At 41.6% G+C, this 5,931-nt stretch overlaps 1 long non-coding RNA gene across 1 annotated transcript; it reads right to left on the bottom strand.

The window, feature by feature from the left end:
• Positions 1 to 1,989: 1,989 nt before the first annotated feature.
• Positions 1,990 to 5,716, bottom strand: LOC118001413. The gene is made up of 3 exons (XR_004676675.1): positions 5,612 to 5,716; positions 5,370 to 5,433; positions 1,990 to 2,587 (listed from the first exon to the last, which is right to left on the bottom strand). It is a non-coding gene; the product is annotated as an uncharacterized LOC118001413 (long non-coding RNA).
• Between the last annotated feature and the right edge of the window lie 215 nt (positions 5,717 to 5,931).

The raw sequence follows: 5,931 nt of genomic DNA, 5'->3' as shown, positions 1-5,931 counted from the left end.
TCCCATTGTCTTCTTCAAGCCTGAGGTATGTGTGTCTCAGTAATCCTTCCATTTAGTAACCATAATCTGCAATCTCTCCTCCTAATGCCAGTAATCCTTGGATTCTACTCAGGGCGGAGGGCAGTAACTTCCCAAGTCAATGTCTTGTCTTTTCTTCAAACACATTATCAAGTTAAAGACAATTCTCTTTGGCCATCAGAGGGTGAAGTGCATTTGTGTCCATTGTCCTCTTCCTCGTTACACATCTTCTTTAAATGGTTTCAAAAATTGTAAGCACGCTGATTGATTTTTTTTTCCAGCCACTTGATGAAATGCATTAATCCAAAATAAGCCAGCACAGCACAACCTAATTCGCATTTCAGAAAGTCATAAAGTTTCATTCAGCAAGCAGTTTTAAACTTTTTTGTGTGGAGATACACACTCCGCTGCCACCCTTACCTCGCTTGTCCCCCAGAAAAAGAAAGAGAAAACAAAACAAACAAAACCAGAACGCATGGTGCCTGCAACAGGAAGAAAAAAAAAAAAAAAGATGCTTTAATGAGAAAGGGTTATAAGAGTGAATAAAAGAGTAGGAGAAGAAAGAAGATAGTAGACAAAAGTGGTCATTTTTTTCAAGAAACTGAAGAAGGGTATTAAGAATGTGGGAAACATAACACTAGGAGAGAGAGAGGGTGAGCTGCTTCCATGACACCATCTAACCTACCTTGGTCATCTACATTTGGCTCTACCCTGACCTCTTAGTCTAAGGTAATAATTATAACAAGAAAGTTGGCAATTTCATGTCAGATGTAGAAGAAAGTAAATACTGAAGTTCCTTGAGAGAAAGAAAGAAAGTAAAAAAAGAAAGAGAGAGAGAGGGAGGAAGGAAGGAAGAAGGAAGGAAGGAAGGAAGGAAAAGAAAAAAATGTTAAAGCCAAATAACTAAGGATCAAGAACGTTTTGTTCTTATTTTAAACCCTCAACTTACTTGCTAAGGGATCTTCGGCAAATCCCATGACAACTGAAGTCTCATAAATAAGATGGGAAATTATGTAGTTCTTTCTCAAAGGCTTCTGAGGTATTTTAATTAGTAATTTAAAAGTACCAGGGCATGGGGCACCTGGGTGGCTCACTTGGTTAAGCGTCAAACTCCTGGTTTCGGCTCAGGTCCTGATCTCAGGATCGTGAGATATAGTTTTCCATAGGGCTCGTCGCTCAGGGCGGAGACTGCTTAAGACTCCCTCCCTCTGCCCCTCCCCCCTCCACCCTGTGCTCTTTCTCTCCCTCAAATAAATAAATCTTAAAAAAAAAGTACCAGTGCCAACCCAAAGTGCTCCATACATTCACCATATATGAAAGCCTATTTAAATGCTAAGAAAGAGGAAAATAACCCTGATGTATAGACAAATGCCACAAGGGAAAATAAATAATAGTTCAAAGTTCAGTGGGTAGAAAATGAGAACTAATGATTGTGATGCATTCAAGTGCCTCCTTGACAAATCAGCTGTTTTGTAATACAGATCCTGGCTCTGGCAACAGCCACATCACTCAAAGTGCCCAAAGGGGAAAACGGACCTACAACCTAAGGGAGCTAAAGTGACAACTAATCTTTGTAAGGCACAGGTTGCACGGGCCAGATTCCAAAAGCTGAACTTCCCTTCCTAGAAGATTGCTGGTGACCAAGTGAGAACCCTAAGCTATCAGAGCACGTGTGAATCGAGAAAGGAGCAAAAATTCGGAAATAACAGCATGCAGCATACGTAATGACCACCAAAAGGCTCGTTTTTATGTTTTTGTGTTTTTGTGTTTTGTTTTTTTCACCATGCTAAGGTTCTGCTTATTTGTGAGGCGGGGAGGAAGTGCGTGAGCACAAATAAATCCAAGCTTTTAAGCTTGTTTTCTGGACTTTATACATGATAGAGAAACCTTATATTGATCAGTGTTACTTGAGCACCTACTATTAACCAGATTCTATGCTGGCCACCACAGAACCAGCAATGAACAAAACGGAGTCCACACTCACATCTGTGTGGTATGGGATACGGAGATTAATAAGTTGTGATAAGGGTTATAAAGAGCATAGAAACAAAACACCTGAAGAGAAACAAGAGTCTTACTTGGGAAGTGAGGGCTGGGTTTTTCAACACCGTAAGATGCATGCAAGCGAAAACTACAAAATATAACCACGAACCCACGACAGCCGCCCTTTACCACTTCAGAAGAAATAGCAAGAGCCATTTCTGAATCACCTAGTCCCTTGTCTGAGGTCACAACTGGCATTTCGGGTGCGACAATTCTCCAGTCGTACCGTCCAGAACGCCACAAAACATTTGGTATCCATGGCCCCTGCCTCCCAAATCTAGCAGCACCTCCTCAGCCCAGTCACTGTGACCATCCAGTTGCCCCATCCACTTTACAAACCTCCTTAGGGAAGGCGCCCCACTCTCCCCCAGAGAACCACTCCCTTTTATGCCCTTTTTCTACACTTGTGCTTAAGCAATAGGAGCATCAGGGAACTAAGGCCTTGGAAAGAGCAGACTTACCTTCAGTTTGATAAAGGCTTTAATCCCGGCTCTACCATTTATCATTAGGCAAGTTAATGACGCACCTGTAAATATAGGTGATAATGTACACTTCAGAGGATGACTATCAGGATGGTATTAAATGATGCAGGTGTAAGGCCTCACAGAGGTCTAACCCAATGTGGATGCCCAGTGAGATTTTCCCAATAAAGTTACAAAAGAAGAAAAGGAAGAAAGAATGTTCCTTAGCGGGCGCCTGGGTGGCTCAGTTGGTTAAGCGACTGCCTTCAGCTCAGGTCATGATCCTGGAGTCCCTGGATCGAGTCCCGCGTCGGGCTCCCTGCTCAGCAGGGAGTCTGCTTCTCCCTCTGACCCTCTCATGTGCTGTCTCTCTCACTCTCTCTCTCTCTCTCTCTCAAAAAAAAAAAAGAATGTTCCTTAGCAAAGTAATTCTCTTAGAAGATGACAAATTCTGTAATTATGGGGTAGGTACAAAAGTGCTAAAGAGGGTGCCTGGGTGGCTCAGTTGGTTAAGCGACTGCCTTCGGCTCAGGTCATGATCCTGGAGTCCCGGGATCGAGTCCCGCATCGGGCTCCCTGCTCGGCAGGGAGCCTGCTTCTGCCTCTGACCCTCCCCCCCTCTCATGTGCTCTCTCTCTCTCATTCTCTCTGTCTCAAATAAATAAATAAAATCTTTAAAAAAAAAAAAGTGCTAAAGGCACACCAGCTGTGCCAAGCAAGGGCAACAGAACCAGAAGCTGCTCAGCTAGGCTTTCAGGACACAGCACTCCGCTCCATTGCCAGCCACCCATCTGGCTCTCCAGAAACATTGGCCCTAACTTTTAAAAGGTTAGCACTCACCAAAACTCTGTCTTGCAGGTTCTGGTCACATACATTAAGGTCAAAAGTGCTACCAGACATCATCTACTTATTTCCATCTTTGCCATAATAATTACTGTAAAGCACGGGCATAACCCCATCTCTCAGGTAAGTCTGGGCACAGCTCACAGCGTGAGCCTGTAGGTACTATTATCCCTATGGGACAGGTCAGAGACCTGACAAAGTTAATTGAATAAAACACTCTGATAACAACTGTAGTAGCAGCTAACAGTAGGTATTTTCAATGTTCATCATTATATTTATTAAAGAGTGTGTTAACAATCGAAGTATATTATTACATTTATCATTAATAGTCCCATTTATTATTAATAGATTGGTTACTGATTAATAATCAATCTCATTTAATGATAATTCACTATGTATCAATCACTGTACTAAGTGACCTAAACACACTTTTTCTTTTACTCTATTTTTTAAAAAACTTTGCAATAAATGCTATTATTATCCTTATTTTACCAGGGAGCAAACAAGCTTAAATAACTTGCTCCCAATCATACAGCTAACAAGTGATGGAGACAGAACTTCAACCCACATCTGTTTAGTTTCAAACACACTAAACTATAGTCCTTTCCTGACTCCCTTCCAAGTGATGCTCAGATACAGTGGCCAACAGAGTCTTTCAATACAGGGGCTTTCACAAAAAATAAAAGGCTTTGGGAAAGAATGCATGTAATTAAATAGATCACGTAAACTACCCCTACATTTAAGTAAGAGCTAAAGGTAAAAATGGGTGGACAGGCTGGGTCTTGGAGGCAGCCAAGTTGCATTTGCCTGGTAAGGGAATGTTGGTCGGGACCCCACGGCCTGGCCTGCCGGTCACTCACCATAGACCAGGCCAATGAAGATACCAGCAGGGCATATCAGGAGTAGTGATCAATGATGTTTGTAGAGAGTAAGAACTAAATGAGTACATCACTAGGAACAGTTTCATTTCACCTCCCCCTAAACTTTATTATACAGAGCATCATACAATCTCAGGATTTTTTTTAAAAACCACCTCCCTAATCTTCCATTTACAGTTGCAGTGAAATTCTGGTTTATATTTTTAACCTGCTTCAACTGTAGAGTCCTCAGCACCCCCTGACTCCCTGGCTGGCTCCACCTTGCTGTAAGTCCCCACCTTTGAAGATCCCTTCACAGTTGGGACTGCGGGGGAGTGCAGAGGACTTGAGGTGACTGCAGGGACCGAGCCCTCCAGTAGCACTGTATCTTATGACAGTAGATTGCTCAATATGATTTCTCTAGTGAATGGAGAACAGCCAGCCTAGACACGAGATGGTGTTTACTCATTGTTGAAATGCAATGCTTTTCCTTAGAAATTTCATGTTGTCCCTAGGAATATCAACTCTTTCAATTTGCCTAAAATATATGCAGTCTTGCAAACATAGCTCCCTAGAATTAATTCCAAAATGGTATGCTTTCTTTTTTTTTTTTTAAGATTTTATTTATTTATTTGAGAGAGAGAATGAGAGAGAGAGAGAGAGCATGAGATGGGGGAGGGTCAGAGGGAGAAGCAGACCCCCCGCCAAGCACGGAGCCCGATGCGGGACTCGATCCCGGGACTCCAGGATCATGACCTGAGCCGAAGGCAGTCACTTAACCAACTGAGCCACCCAGGCACCCAACCAAAATGGTATGCTTTCAAAGGTGAATACTAAACTAACCAAGATTCATAAGGATTTTAAAATGGCATAATATTATGAGCATATTTATTATTTTGGTGCAGGTCACAGCTAAAAAGAAAAAAAAACTTGATTTAATTTAATAACAGGGTACTGATAGAAAGGAAAAAGGAGAGAATAACTGTTGGACATATATAACCCAGAAAAACAGCTCTGAAACCCTACCCTTTTTTTTGTTATATGCTTACTCACACTTTTCTCCCTGACTTCCTGTCTCTTGAACCTTAAATTCCCTTTTGTATGTTTTAAATTCTATCTGCTCTTCAAAGCCCAGTTCAGTTCTTACCTCTTTAGGGAAGTCTTCTTTCCCCCTCAGCTGGCCCACATAAATCTTTCCTTCATTTGAGTGCCTGCAATTGAAAACATAGTTCTTATCTTACAGTTTAACACTTAAATATCCTCTAGGTGATTAATGTCTGCTAATTTTAACCCCTAAACAGCATATAAGGATTTGAAGTTATGGCTAATAATTGTTATTAATGTAAACAATGATAACGAGCCAGCACTTATTACTTACAGAGGACTTACCGTGTACCGGGCACTTACAGAATTTCATTGAGTCACCACCACAACTCTATGAGACAAATATTATTATGTCCTCCTTAAACACATGAGGAAACCAAATTCTAGTAAGAAGATCATTTTGCCAGAAGACAGAGCCACAATTTGAATCCACTGCCTAATCCTACTATGTCTTTTCCCTCTGGAGCAAGTAGGCCAATGTGTTACACAAACTCTATCTCATGATGAGGACACTGAGTGTCTTTACTACAGCTGGATGACTACTGATGGGAAAGGTGGAAAATTCCCAAAATGCTGGATTGTAGATGAGGTTGAATTCATAAGAA

This window comes from Mirounga leonina, unplaced genomic scaffold (genome assembly GCF_011800145.1).
Source record: "Mirounga leonina isolate KUSES-001 unplaced genomic scaffold, KU_Mleo_1.0 Mir_53, whole genome shotgun sequence".
Taxonomy (NCBI): domain Eukaryota; kingdom Metazoa; phylum Chordata; class Mammalia; order Carnivora; family Phocidae; genus Mirounga; species Mirounga leonina.
This window is presented reverse-complemented; position numbering and strand designations above follow the sequence as displayed.